At 38.5% G+C, this 16,294-nt stretch overlaps 1 protein-coding gene across 1 annotated transcript in view; it reads left to right on the top strand.

Annotated features, from left to right (window-relative positions):
* The first annotated feature begins 3,501 nt into the window (after positions 1-3,501).
* Positions 3,502-16,294, top strand: part of apc (APC regulator of WNT signaling pathway) — a 164,264-nt gene continuing 151,471 nt past the window's right edge. The window contains 1 exon segment of the mRNA XM_051929593.1: positions 3,502-3,756. The gene's annotated coding sequence lies outside the window, so the exon portion shown is untranslated.

Raw genomic sequence — 16,294 nt, 5'->3', positions numbered from 1 at the left:
TTTGGAGCGTGAGAGGAAACCAACATGGACAAGATGAGAAGATGCAAACTCTGTGCAGGGAGGACACAGGATGTGAAACCCGGCCTCTTCGTTGCAAGGCAGCAATGCTACCACTGCATCACTTGTGATAGTAATACATTTCATTTGTAATATCAATGTATAATAGTAATGTTTTTTGAAAACTAATTTTGGGTTCAACACCTGCTTCCTTATAAAGTGCTGAGTTTGGCACACATTTATTTGTGGAGATGTCAGATGACATCTTGCAGTATATCATTTCAGGCTTGTTTCTCATGATATCTCAAATGAGGAAACAAAAGCACGATCATAAGGGTTGAGGTCAAATGCTTTCAAAACATTTTCCGCACATGTTTGATTGAAAAGCCAATCTCATCATATTTGTGCTACTAAACACAAAATAAACATTATTATTTTGGGACATTGCTTGTTTATATTCACCAAAAAAAGGATTAACGGAATGTTTATAGCATTTACAGCATTAACCTATGGGCTGTCACATTGTCCTCAGTAAGCACAAGAGCTGCTTTCATAAAATACCTGATGGTTCAGTAAATCAATTAGACTAGAAATTTGATATGTCTGTACATTGTACATTCTACTCTTTCTCCCATTCCCTTGGCATGTTCTGAGCCTTTTAAGACACCACTGAGGACATTTATAATGAGTGCATTCAACGTGTAAATAATACACTAATAAAATCACATTTCCAGTTCTAGCAAATGATTGTGAACTCTACAACACTGCTTATTTGTCTGTCAGTGGCTTACCTATTGCCAATACTTTCTGTTATATATCTAGTTTTTGCCTTTACCTTGGGTGCAGAAGGAATGGCCAGCTAGAAAAAAGTTACAGCCTGGTGCCAAAAACATCATCAGACCTAGCTTGGTAGAACAAGATACAGTGCTGCTACCACCACGTCGTAATAAGCTTGGTTTAATAAAGCAGACTGTCAAAGCCCTATCAAAAGATGTGCCTAAAGTTTCTGGATTTGTCTGAGGCTAAATTGAAAGAGCAATATTGCCGGTTCTGGTATTAGAAAACTAATTTCTGATGTGGAATTTGATGGTGTGAGGAACAACCTGGAGCGAAAGGCTTGGGTATCATTCATACATCATTTCTAAGTTTTTAGGTAATAATAAAGATCCAAATTTTAAAGAAATTAGCTGTGTGTGGTCTTTGGGACAAAAAACAACCCGAAGACTCCCTAGCAGTTTTAATATATTCGTGAAGTTGAAGAATCATCTACTAACTCTTAAGAATTTCCCAGCACAGAGGATGTGGACCCACCTTTGTTTGCTGCCCGACTGGATTTCATAAGAAGACACCGGAAAACTTCAAGCCTTGCCTTCCATTGCTGAAGTGTTTTAAGTGCACATTGTTGAGCCACACCATTTGCTTCATTTGAATGCTGTGTCTCTTCATCTGTGTCATTAGCACAATGTGGTGGTTGCATGGTGGTATTTGCTGCGCACAGGTCTTTCGTAGTGAGATGTGTGGTGCATGCAAGCGCTGAAAAAACTTAAAAGTGCATGCATGCACCATCCAGTGGCTGTGGTTGAGCGTGACCAGAGTGGACAGCTCCATACACACAGAGATTTTTCGTTTATATATGTCTAATTGTGGAAAATGTTATTAGTTATATTTAGGGAATTAGGTTGCAACATGAATGTCAAAGGTCACATTTTGGATTTGCATTTGGAACTTTTTCCTGCAAATCTTGGAATTGTGAATGAACAGTAGAGTGAAAGACTTCATCAGAATTTAAAAGACATTGAAAGAAGGTATCAGGGACATTAGGATGTGAGTATGATGGCGAACTTCAGCTTCATGATTCACAGGGATAGATCAAAAAGTGTACAAATGACAGGTCACCAAACAAAGTTTTGGATCAAAAAAACTAAGAAGTAACAGAAACTAGAAAATTTATATGTAAGTCAATGAATATACATTGTTGTTTTTTTTTACATATACTAGGGGGCATATATACGGTGGGGGGAGTACTTCGAAGACCTCCTCAATCCCACTAACATGCCTTCCAATGAGGAAGCAGAGCCTGGGGACTCGGAGGTGGGCTCACCCATCTCTGGGACTGAGGTCATCGAGGTGGTCAAAAAACTCCTTGGTGGCTGGGCCCTGGGGGTGGATGAGATACGCCCAGAGTTCCTCAAGGCTCTGGATGTTGTAGGGCTGTCTTGGTTGACATGTCTCTGCAACATCGCATGGACATCAGGGACAGTGCCCCTGGATTGGCAGACTGGGGTGGTGGTCCCTCTCTTTAAGAAAGGGGACCAGAGGGTGTGTTCCAACTACAGAGGGATCACACTCCTCAGCCTCCCTGGAAAAGTCTATTCGGGGGTTCTGGAGAGGAGGGTCTGTCGGATAGTCGAGCCTCGGATTCAGGAGGAACAGTGTGGTTTTCGTCCTGGTCGCGGAACACTGGACCAGCTCTACACCCTTAGCAGAGTCCTGGAGGGTGCATGGGAGTTCGCCCAACCAGTCTACATGTGTTTTGTGGACTTGGAAAAGGCATTCGACCATGTCCCTCGGGGAATCCGGTGGGGGGTACTCCGAGAGTATGGGGTACCGGCCCCCCTGATAAGGGCTGTTCGGTCCTTGTACGATCGGTGCCAGAGCTTGGTCTGCATTGGATCTAAAAATTGGAAGATGGTATCAGAGGTATTGTATGACTGAAGAATTAATGTGAAAATTAAAGGTATGGATTTTAAGATCAGCAATGAAAATTAAAGGTATGGATTTTAAGATCAGCAATGATGATGATATGGAGCTGAGACATGGGCAGTAAAGTGAGTGCAGGAGAAGAAGTTGAATGTGGCAGAAAGGAGAACGTTGAGATGGATAAGTTACAAAGAAGGCCAGAATGAGAAATGTGACAATCAGAGGTACAACAAAAGTGGGAAAGTACAGGAAAGTAGGATGAAGTGCTACGGCTGTGATGAGGGGAGACAATGAATATGTAGCAAAAGAGTGATAAAAATGGAAGGACAGGGAAGATAAAGGAAATGAGGCTGAAGCGGAGGTGGATGGATAAAGTAAAAGAAGATTTGACAGAAAAAGGTTAGACGGGATGGGAGGTTCAGGACTCAGGTGTGCTGAGAAGCCTGGAAAGGCACATCGACCCCACGCAAAAGTGAAAAAAGATAAAAAGGAAGAAAATTAAGATGATGATGATGAAGAAACCATTTTAATTATATTTTCAATTATGTTTATGAAGGCGAATAGACATAAAAATTCACAATGAAAACATTTATTTATGAGTTTAATTTAACAGACCTGTGTAATTGTATTCCAGATATGCCACACAGCTTCTCCAAAGCTAATGCTAATTTTTTTGAAAATTCTTGTAGATGATTGGTCAATTCTTGGCAAGCCAAACTCATTTAGCCAATCAACGTTAAGAATTGCACTGCTGTCTCCTTCTGCTACTGCTAGAAGAACGCTTCCCATATCTACGCGTAATTGTCTGCCTGTTCACGTCTGCGTGCTTGGGGCTGGCGAATTGAGGCAACATGGCGTAGCACAGGGGAGAGGGGGCAGATGGGAAAGCCGTAAGAGGGAACAAGAAAGAAACACAAAGGGAGAAGTTGAAATACACTTTCTCGGGGTTGAGAAAACAGGTTGTAATGGCGAACCAAAACTAACAGGGACGGATGTTTTAGGAGGACACAGAAGAAAGGTTGTTTCAGCTGCGAAGGGGGGGGCTGGACGCCAGCGCAGGTAAGTGTGGGACTACTTGTTTTTGTTTGCTGAGCGAGTCCGGCTTGCTACATCGTGCAAAACGGGCCTTCCCAACGGGCAGCATTCGGGACGAGGGGATTTAGTAGGCGGAAAGCCGGGTAACTTAGCGGCGGACAGACGCTCAGGCAATCAGTCAGCCAGTCAAGCAGACTTGCTCCTTTATCAGACTCGGAGGCAAGCTTAGCTTTGAAAGTTTTTGGTAGGTGTGCGGCGTGAAGGGCATTTTACTCTTCGTGTCTTGGATGGGTTCACCACAAAGTTGTGAACAGTTTTTACAGCGGAGTGAGTGCTGTTGTCCGCGATCGATTTTACCGAGTCGTGGGTAGGTCGGCTTCACAGAACAATACATCTGGGGCTATAACGTGGCGACTGCTACCCGTTTTAACACTACGTTACATTTATGTAATGGACTTGTAACGTGACTGGTTTTAAATTACTTATAGACTTTTCTTTAACTGTCACTTAAGTGATGGCTCCTTGTAAATGTCAAAAGTTTCAGTTTAGTATATGGACTGCGAAATTTCGGTTTAGAGAGTGACAGACTTTATAAAATCTTTTGATGTTTTGAAATTTTTCATAATTGTATGACACGGATTGTCACTGTGTCTTTTTAATTGAAAAATTATTTGCTGACGCTGTTATCCTAGACGACTTGCAACATTTGAGGTGCAATATATTACATTTCTTTTTTTCCCCATTTGGACTGCACGCAGGTAAAGTGACTTGCGCATGGTGTCACAGTGTTGTTAGTGAGAGGTTAATATATTTGTGCCCATCGGTATCAAGAAATTCACAGTATTCTGTCTGGTCACTTATTTCACATACACTACTTCTTTGCTTTCAAGTAGGACTTAGTCCATCTCATCTTCCCATCCGCTTTTCCTGGTGAAGGTCGGCAAATAGGTCAAATGCCATAATTAAGCTAAAGCAGGTATGATCTCTTATGGATCTGTAGTTCCAGATGTTGGTTTCTCCTATTGTAACCCAGACAACCTCCTTGTTTTATTTATTTATTTTTGCAATACTTTGTTAGATTGGTGGTTTCCAAAATTTTACATCTAAGGACTACTTTTCTAAGTACATATAAGTGGTAGACCATCATTTTTTATGAGTAATATCGTAATACAATCTTATTTTAATGTTGATAATTTATGACATTTCTAATATTTCTGTGCACATGTGAAAAATGACCGGAAAGACTTACCTGCCCTTGTGCAATAGCGCATTTTGAATCCTTAGCTGCTGTTATGGAAAGGCATAAAAATCATATTCATGCCAGTTACATTAACAAAATATTTTAAGTATATATTATATAATTGAATGGTACAGTGTTTTTAGTATTATTTTAATAGTATTTCTACAACAGGTAGTGCATTTTTTCTTTTGACACTTATTTAAAATCCTTGAATTGTTTGAAATTTGGCACGTGCCGTTGCTGCAATTAATGTTTTTGCTTGGATGCTAATTAAAACAGATCAGTTCAGAATAACTGTTATATTTTATCATCTTATGTTGCACAAAGCCATATAGTATCATATTACATTGCATCGTATCATGTATTAAAAGGAAAATGTATTCTATTCATGTCTTGGGTGACTCTTCCTATGAAGTCAGTAGACGGATTGGGAGAGCATGGGGGTCATAAGGTTGCTGGAATGGGGTGTGTGGCGCTCCTGATATCTATGCAAAAGGATGAGTTTAAATCTTTAGAGTCCTGGTGCTTCCTGTCTTGCTGTGTTGTTGCGAGACATGGATGCTATCCGATGACCTGAGACGAAGACTGGACTCCTTTTGTACTGTCTCTTCGAAGAATCCTTGGTTACTGCTGGTTTGACTTTGTGTCTAATGAGTGGTTGCCTAAATACTTCAAAATTCACTAAATTTATGTTGTTGAGCTGAAAGTACAGGGCTATCTATGCTTAGCGGCACAATTTCAGGAATATTATGGGGTAACATGTTAAAAGTAATATGTGTTTAGTAGTCCAGTTACTTTTTAAAATAACATGTAACCTAAAGCAAAACTGTACTTTATATAAGTAAAAATATCTGCATTATTATTATCACAGACAGCACTGGGTGCAAGACAAGATGCACATTTACTGGTTTGTTGCTCCTTTTCTCAATCACACAACCAAGCAGAAAAAAGTGATCTGCGTGCAATTCTGTAGCAGAAATGTATTAATAAATTGCCAGTTTTGTATCCGCGCGTGCTCCTAACCCCTCTCTCTCTCTCTCTCTCTCAGTTTTAATCTGGCTATTTGCTATGAATATGTTTAAACAGTGTGATCAGGTAATGCAGCAGCCAGTGTCCATACCCTGAATAATTGATGGTTTTGGTTGGAGATGTAAAGTGGAGATGGATGTTTATCGTAGCACGTGAAGAACTGAATGTATGTATAAAACACAAAAGTATCGCTTGTGGCTGTGTTTTTGGTCCGTTTCATAAATGGGCTTAGGATTTAATAACCGATGCTAGCCAGTCAAATGAGCAGTTTTTCATACAAAAAGAAGTAACCCACTGTTTACTAATTACAAATTATAATAAGTAACTTGATAACACTGAGTTGGTGTGTGTGTGTGTTTTTTTTTTTTTTTGTAAATATTGAGTAGTAAAGCTATGTTACTTTTAAAGGTAATGTCCCTCACATGTCACAAGAGAGACAAATTCATGGCAGGTGATGAGGATGTTTAACTCTTTTTTTGGGGCAGCATAATGTTGCCAGAGCATCTGGGAAAGGGAGAATTCCAGAAGCGCACAACTGGGTGAAAACTGATTTTTAAGAAATCAGGTTTTTGCATTAATCAGTTTTCTCACCTTATCCTGGTTTTGTGTGCGCATGTAAATGCACTGATCACTTGATCATGGTGCTATCCCTTTTTTTTTCTATGAGTGTCGGCCTTTTGCATGTTGCTCTGATTTACGTACATGATGGGGAGCTCTCCATGATGCTCTCTACCTCCCTTGCTAGATCTAAGTGTATCACAGCACATTTTGGCTTCAAAGAGGTGACAGTGGAAAGATGTGGCTGCAGAAGAAAATCCCATGCCTTTTCAGAAGTATCTAGAGGGTGTAAACAATAAATGGCAATAAGGGAAGGTGTGTAAACTCTGTGATATATCATCCCATCACTTACACCAGTGCTTTCCATTAGTGCTGGGCGGTATGACCAAAATTCTATATCACAGTATTTTTCAAGATTGTACCGGTTTCACGGTATTCGACGGTATTTTTTTCCCATGCATGAGTTAATCACATTTTCCACTGCAATTCCTGCAGTAGACTGGCTAAGAATAACCTATTCCACTGTCATGAGAATTGTACATTGTACAAAAAAACATTTTAATGTGCACACAAGTATTAATACAGGTTTGCATGGCTCCATAAAGTGATAGTTTTCAAAGGGGGGGGGGGCACTAATGAAGAGAAGGAATCACACTGCATGACAGTTGCTGTCAAAATATAAAACCTTTTTATTGAACAAATTTTGCAAACCGCTTAAACTAAAACTTTGATAACAAATTGTCAACCATCCAAAGAGGCATTTAGTTGTATTGCACTGAACATGTCTTAGAAAAGGAATAAATGGCAAATATTTTTTGTAAACCAACTACACTTTGTTAATGCTAACAATCTCTGTCCACTGACATGTTAAAGTGACTTTTTAACTCTTTTAGGGCTAATTTTTTTTTTTTGTTTCTTTTCTTCCAGGGCTGAATATTTTTCCAAAAACTAACATTTTTTAAAAAAGAACACATAGCAATTGTTTAACATATCAAATCAACAAAAAATATTTACTTTTGACAAATGTTACTGTCTTGCATGTTGTATGAGCCTGCATACTCTATGATTTCACATACATATCACATACATTTTACACAGCAAAGTCTGATCTCGCTCAAAGCAGCCAATTTCAGTCATTGCCACATTGCACTCCTTACAATATGTGTTGCTTTGGTGCCTATTTTTCAATTGTCTGTTGCTGCACTTTCTCACATATATTGTTAGTGTGTATTGTAGAGAGACAAGTCACCCATTTGCCATCGTGCTATGCCATTGCCACCAAGTTTTCTGCCTGCATGAAAACCGTATTGTCACCTCTTTTCATCTTCTGAAACTTTATGAAGTTTATGTATGGCATTATAGCCTGGCTCACCCCATGGGATTTGCTTCTGTTTATTACAGAAGTGAATAAAACTTTGCAGCAGCACGTACCTAAGCCACCAGGGGACAAAACATGTTTGGACCAATGCTCCCTGAAGTTATATCACCAGTTCTGTCCCATCTCTATTTGTAATGCCACAGCGCGCTTCATCTCGTCTTTCGTTGTGGGTTTCCACTTTGAAAAACGAGAATGCGATGCAAACGCAGCCCGCAATTCAAAAAAAAATCTCTGCCTACCTGTTTGTCTCGTCTGACAGTAGCTGAAAAGCAGCATCAGGAGAGAGCAGCCTGAAGTACAGCAGCTGGTGATCTGTCGTGTCCAACAGCAAGCCATGCCATCTTGTAAACTCCGGTAGCCAGATCGGCTCTCAATGGATCAATGTCTGTGTATTTATCCCATGCGAACCTTGCCGTAGATGCATCGGCTGCGCGAAGGCACTCAACTGGCAGCAGATCCGCTGGCGTGGCATCGGCTGGTGTCTGATCAGCTGATGCCTGCTTCTCACTCTTTTGCTCGATCTCCTGATCACTGCCAATAAAATCCGATTCTGAAAAATCAAGAGTCCGACTTCGCGATAATGTGCAAAACATTGTCTGCCGAGTGTTTTCTTTTCTGCAGTTGCTTCGCTGCCTTTTCACATGTCGATGCCATCTTGCCATTGTTTACATTTCGCAACTCACGCACACGCAAGGTTTAGTTGCCGAGTCAACGAGTCTAGCATTCCTCCAAGCACAGAGGGAATGCCTGTGACGTGACAGTGAGATTTGTCACCATTAACAGCTGATTGTCGCCCCCCTATCCCTGGATGTTGACTTTTGTCGACATTCGCCTTCAACCCCTCCTGTCGACAAAAGTCGACATCTGCCCTAAAAGAGTTAAACAACTTTACCATCATTAAACTGCATAATATATAAACTAATAAATAATAACAATAAAATAAATAATAGTGCAATTTCCAGTAATAATACTATTACATCAAAACTTCAAGCCCAGGTACATTACACAGTATTCACCAAACTAAAATAAAACAAGTGCAACTTGGAGATGACATCTTTACCAACTGAACCGTCATTAAGGCAAATTGCATTAATATAGACCTTGCTTCATGCTAAGCTATATATATATATATATATATATATATATATATATATATATATATATATATATATATATATATATATATATAATATAATAAAACTGCAACTTGCATTTATAATACTATTTGTTGTTTAGTGGGTCAAAAAAAAAAAAAAAAAGGTCTGTTTTTAAATCCAGTTCGCCGTGTCTGTCTTCGTGGGCGCGATTGCTTGACCGCAGGGAGTTGATGAGGTGATTGGGGCGAGTCGCATCTGATCATTCTCATTTGCTTCGTCGGCTTAGTGTGGCGTGTGAATAAGGCGCTGAGACCACGGACGGAGACATATTTATTGGCCGGCAGGATGGGGGGAAGGAAAAAAGAAAAGATAGAACACAAGGAGGTTAAAGAAGGGAAAAGGCAGTCATGGGAGACGATCCAGACACCAGGAAGGAGAAGGCAGCACGAGCTGGGGCTCCGTGAGGGAGTGCAGGCTTAGGCGATCTAGGGACTGGTTCACCCCACTGAGTAAGCGTGAGGAGTGGGGCGAGCGAAATGTAAGACTGAGGAGTGACTGAGTGAGCACGAAGGAAGACGGGAGGTGTGCCGACCTTGGACGGTCTGGCTGCGCAGTGTGGCGGCAGCCAAAACAGGGGTTGACAGAAGCAGTTCGTGCTGCAAAGGCTCTGTCAGCAACGCCAGTGAAGGGTGAGCCGTGGAGACAGAAAGTGGTGTGCTGTGATCGGGCGAGGAGAGAGACTGCATTTTAATGGATATATTTATTATGGATTTTATCCCCACATTTCGCTGGCTTTATGGATTTGCTATTTATTTGGGTACTGTATTTTTCTGAACACTGTCCAGCGGACACTTTTGGTTTTACTTTGACTGTTTTTAACAAAAGCATTTGAGCACTTTCCAACATCCCCTGGCTTCAATGAGATTTCTCAGCTCATCTCGGTCATAACTATCGTCGGTGTTGGTTCAACAGACTCCCATGTGGGAAGAGGGAGTCTGTAGGGGACCATCACAGTATTACACAGTAACCAGATACATTACACAGTATGGAAAAAATAAAATAAAACATGTAGAACTTGGCTTGCAGTATTATCCAGTAGTATAGAAACAGTATTCATACATTTGAACATAATGCTCCACATCTGACCTTTTAAAACCAAAGTATCTACAGATAAAAGACAGCACCTTTTTTCGTCAAAAGTTCTTCTGTGTTATCATGTTCAACTTTATCGTCTGCTACAGCTTCAATTTCAGAATGTTCCCTGTCCATTTTCACCGCTCAATACCTCCACTAACACATGTACTCTGTTGGATGCGTATTTTGCGGTGCACCAGTGAAAAAGGTCCCCCTTAAACAGTTTCCCGCTGCACAATGTTGTTTAGGCTATTTTAAACCGGTGTTCCGGTATAAGAAAAATCCATATCATAACAAAAATAAAAAACGGTTTTTGGTATGAACCGGTATACCGCCCAGCACTACTTTCCATAATATTAAGAGGTTTATTGCCACCCATGGATTGCTCTGCTACACCTGGAGCTGTTGTGGAACTCTTTACATGGAGTCTTTAATGGAAACTGCCATTGACTGTTTGCCATTGGTAACTTCAAAGAGCTATTTACTGATATTGGGTTATCTTCAGTGTTTGGTTTAAGTTAGTTTGAGAATATAATCTCAAAAAGAGATTGGAAAACCTATCTCGGTGATGCTTGGAATTAGTGCTGGGCGGTATACTGGTTCATACCGAAAACCGTTTTTTATTTTTTTTATGATATGGATTTTTCTTATACCGCAACACCGGTTTAAATTGCCTAAACGACGTTCGGAACGTGGCGCAGCGGGAAACTGTTCAAGTGGGGACCTTTTTCACTGCTACACCGCTAAACACAGATTTGTTGCACTAGGGCTCTTTTTCACTGCTACACCACCAAATAGTGGGCGGTAGCATAAGAATGCTGCGTGGTGAAAATGGACAGAGAGCCTGGAGATACTTTAGTTTTAAAAGGTCAGATGTGTAAATACTGTTTTTGTACTACTGGATAATACTGCAAGCCAAGTTGTACTTGTTTTAAATACAGTGTAATGTACCTGGGTACTGTGTAATAGTGTGACGACATGTTTTCAAAGCCCGTCATAAGTTATATAGCACATTAAATGCTTTGTGTTAAGTGATTCTTAAACTGACTTCTTGTCTTCTTCGCTGTGCCGGCAGTGAACCCCGCACAGAATACATTCACTTCATGATCTTCCTTCTCTCTGAACATTTAGAATGCTAAAATAAATACTTAATATAATTTTCATGGTGAAATGCATTAAAGCATGCATTAATCATATGGGGGCACGGCGGTGTGCCTGCCTTGCATTTGCATGTTTTTCTGGTGGGTTTACTCGGCGCTTCAGTTTCCTTTCAAAGTCATGTAGGATGTGGGGTTTTGTTGTGCTATATTGATCCTGCTAGTGTATGTTTTGCTTATATTCATCCTTTGATGTGCTGGCGACTCGTTCAGAGATGGGCGCAACTCTGAATGGATGGCATAATTAAAAATGTATAACAAAGATATTTTTAAAGTTCTGAACACTCCATGGGCTAAGTTTTTATAACTAGTTTTAATTTCACAAAGACGTTTATCGTGTGGTGATTGGTTATGTGGAGAAAGAAAAAGGACGGATAGGAACTGGGGTTTTAGTACGTCAGATAGAGACAGAACGCGTGCAATAAAGAAAGCCCGCTCAGAAAAACATTAATTGAATTCTGTGTTCGTGTCTCCGACCACCAGATCACAAACCCAACATTTATACAATATTTAAGTTAAACCTGTGCGATAGCCATTCATACATCCAGTTTTTTGGAGCCTCGTCACACCTGTGATAAAATTCTCTACACTGAACATAATAGTGCAACTATCAGTAATAATACTATTATTTATTTTATTGTTATTATTTATTAGTTTAAATATTATGCAGTTTAATGATGATAAAGTTGTTTAAAAAGTCACTTTAACGTGTCAGTGGACAGAGATTGTTAACATTAACAGAAAGTGTAGTTGGTTTACAGAAAATATTTACTATTTATTCCTTTTCTAAGACATATTCAGTGCAATACAACTTTTGACAAGCACTTCTGGATATTTTACTAAGTCTTAAGTGCCTCTTTGTATGGTTGAAAATATGTTGTCAAAATTATAGTTTAAGTTTTTGCAAAATTTGTTCAATAAAAAGGTTCTATATTTTGACTGCATCTGTCATGCAATGTGATACCTTCTCCATTAGTGCCATCCCCTTGAAAACTATCACTTTATGGGGCAATGCAAACCTGTATTAATACTTGTGTGCACATTAAAATGTTTTTTTTTGTACAATGTACAATACTCTTGACAGTGGAATAGGTTATTCTTAGCCAGTAATTCCAGTGGAAAATGTGGTTAACATCCACTCATGCATGGGGAAAAAAATACCGTTGAATACCGTGAAACCGGGATAATTTAGAAAAATACTGTGATATAGAATTTTGGTCATACCGCCCACCCCTACTTGGAATCCATCCTGTCCCTCCAGCATGCACTCTCTCTCTCTCTCTCTCACACACACACACACACACACACACACACACAGAGGTATCCCCAGTCACACAGGGCTGTGATTACCATATTTGAAGTACAAACCATTGCCATTTTGGTGTGACAACTGAACAGGTGTGCTACAGGGTACCATTTGGTACATGTATGAGTTCATACCTTTTCATATTTGACATTGCACATGGGAAACCTGACCCCCTTCAAACTCTTTAATACTGCTAAATAATTGATTTTGTTTTGGGTTGTTTTTATTTCATAAGCTTACATTTTAATGCTGTTGGCTTGCATCTTTAACATAAAATGCGCAAAGAGTTGGCCAGTTATAACCATTTCTGTATAATATGTTAAATTTGAAAATATTCCATTCAGATCAGTGGTCAGTCAATTGATGCATCTATAGCAAATGAAATTCAATATAAATGCACACTGTATTGTAATGTAGATTGTTATTAAGTAAAAGGAAAGTTGAGAAATGATGACTAAGTGTTCTGTTCACTCATGTGAAGATGGTAACTCGAATAAGGAGAGTGACAACTAGACAGTAAAATGCTGTGGGTTTTAGGGGAGTCTGTGTTCTGTGAAGCATTTCAGGGACCATGGCATTTGTGTGTTGAACAATGTGCAATATTTATGGTTAATGCAGCACTGCTGAATCACCCTCACTTTATCACTTCGCTTCTGCAGATAGCTGTGTTCATAACTGATTTTTAAAATGGTGGAGGCTAATTTGTATCGGTTAAACTGACGTTGCTCAGTTAATCCTATCTTTTAACACAGACACACATCAGATTCTTTTTATCATCACTGGATTGATGAGAACTAAAAATATTTAGTGGCTATTTTTTGCAGTTATAGCTAGCATGTTCCGTTCAAAATGGAAAGTGATGTTATCTGTATCTACTGTATAATAAAACACTGGTCTTTGTGTCCAGTCCCTTAGAGCAATCTGATTGGTCAGTTTGGCTTTGGTGATATGATTAAAAGAGGAAGTGTGAGTGTGATATGCACAAAGAGGAGTAAAGGCTCAACATTCATGTTGAGAGAGTCGCCTTCAAAGACTGAAAGTGTACAACTGGACAAGGTGAGCAAGGCACCTTGAAAATAACAGGTTCTGGGAAACAGACTTTATGGGATCATGCTTGAGGGAGCGCTAGTTAAGAGACATACTGACACATGCAAGTGCAGAGGAAAGTTACTGAAAGTACACAAAGGGCAAGAGAGCAAATATTTTTAAATTATTAAATTACCTGTTTTTGACAGGTATCATGGCTAGTGATATATAAAACAAGTTTTTGTTTAAACAACTTAAGCACAGATTATTTTAATACATTTTTAAATAACTTTAAAATGTTCTTCAGTTCAGTGAATATTATTGGATTAATCTGCAAGAATAATGGTAGCTAAACAGAAAAAAAACTCTTGCTTCATAATTACTTTTCCCTTGCTTTTAAATTCAAGTAGGATATACTGATTTGATTACAGAAAATTCTGGATATGACACAAGCTGTACTACTAGTTGTTTAAATTATTAATTTAATTGATTTTTAGAATTATGTGAATTTAGGTAATCTGCAAGCAACATATATTAATCATGTAAGTAAATTTTGATGCAGTTTTTACTTCATCCTACAGTGTTTGTAATGGATTGAATTGAACTAAATGGTTTCAAATTTAATTTTCTTACATCTGTGTTAAACAGACATTTTTTATATTGATTATATACCAGTTGTTACAGTACATTGCCTATTAAGTTTATGCTTACTATTTTTTCTGTGGTTCTCTACTTTTCCTCCACATTTCAAAATCAGGTTACATATTATTTTAAATTGGTCAAACGTATGAAGAGTAAAGTATATGCCTGAGAATGCTCTTTAATGGACTAGCCTCCAGAAACTGTAACTTCAGTGTGTGAGTGATGCTACTGCTAATAAGGTTAGACTCCCCTGAAGCCCTGTACTGGATAAATTGAGTTCAGAAAATGAATGGATGGATGGATGAAGGAAGTGTATAATGTGACATTTTCTCAAAGTCAGAGTATGCTAAACTGCAAAAATAGTCATACTATCAAGCTATTTCTAGAAACAAGATACTTCAGGTTTTTTTGTTACCACTAAAGCAGTAGCTATAAAATAATCAATTTTTATCCAGCTTCTGTCTTACTATTACTTGAGCAAAAACCTATATGTAAGCATAGTTTGCAAACAGGTGTCTGTAACTGCTGTAAATCCTTTCTATAAATGGTGTTTTTATTATTTTAAATATGGCAGTGACACTATAGCTCTCTGATTAGTGGCCGATTGTCTGAGTTCACATTATCCCCTTGTCTATGTACATTTTCATTCTGGTATTTCAACTTTCCTCACACTTCTCAAATGACTTGCAAGTTAGGTTAATTGGCAGCTCTAAATTGACCTTGTGTTTTCATGTCTGTGTGTGTTAGTTGGTGCTGTGATGAACTGGTGTTTTATCCATAGCTAATTTCAGACTTGTACCTAACCCTTTCAGAATGTTTTTGAGCATGTTAGGTTGCATTCTGATGGATAAGAGAGAATTTGATTGAAGTATCAGTTTGTAGTATTATTCCTGCCGTAATCTATATTTGGAGTGTGAAAGTTCACAAATATTGTGGAGTTTTTACATATTTGTCATTCTGTTTGAGTTATGCCATCTGACGAGCACTTTCATTGGAAATTTGCTTTGCACATCACTATTTTTCTGTCAAACATTTTTATCATAACAATAACAGAAATTCAGTTCAATGGCATTTTATTAAAGTTACCTCCATTATTTTGAAGTGAAAAATATTTTGCCTTTTTGTATAATACATTTTACAATATATAAATACTAGAGATGCTCTGATCAGGTTTTTTAATGCTGATACCATCACTGATTTCATGCCACTTGATCGGCAGATTAAGATTATTTTTTTCTTTCTCTTTAAAAAACTGAGTTTGCTACAATGAAATTTCGGCAAAATGGACTAGCCTATTGTTTACTAAGCAGCAATTTCTAAGTCTTCTTTATCTTCTTCCAGTTAAAAGTGTAAGCTGCTACATTATAAGCACACTGTCCAAACTCAAGTGGTGTCTGTTTTAATTTAAAGGACAAAATAAAGGCCTGAATTCCTTAAAGTAGCTTTTTTGCCTTTTTGTGTAGTTGCACAGAATGACGACTTTGGTTACTTTTTTTTTTCTCCCCAGTTTATTACTCCACTTTCTTTAACATAAATGCTATTATACAAATAGCCTCATGTTTACTGATAAAACAAGCTTCCACTCACTGCTCTTTGTTTACACTGCAGGAAGTTGGTTGCATAAGAAAAAAAAAAGGCGTGCTGCCTCAATTATTGTAATACCTTGCATAATGGAGCACTACAACCAAATTACTGTAAAGCGTATAAAAGCAGGTGCAGAAAATATTTTTGTGATTGGCCTTTTTATCAATCACTGATCAAGTTGTTTTTTTTTTTTTTGTTTTTGTTTTTTTTTTTTTTTTATGTATTTTTTTTGTAGAGAAAAGCCAAGCAAATTGACACCTTTTATTGGCTAACTAAAAAGATTACAATATGCAAGCTTTCGAGGCAACTCAGGCCCCTTCTTCAGGCAAGATGTAAATAAAAAGGTGTCATTTTGCTTGGCTTTTCTCTACATTCATAATGGCTAACACGGTACAACACCCTATTTTTTTT

Source organism: Erpetoichthys calabaricus, chromosome 7, assembly GCF_900747795.2.
Source record: "Erpetoichthys calabaricus chromosome 7, fErpCal1.3, whole genome shotgun sequence".
Classification (NCBI taxonomy): domain Eukaryota; kingdom Metazoa; phylum Chordata; class Cladistia; order Polypteriformes; family Polypteridae; genus Erpetoichthys; species Erpetoichthys calabaricus.
This window is presented reverse-complemented; position numbering and strand designations above follow the sequence as displayed.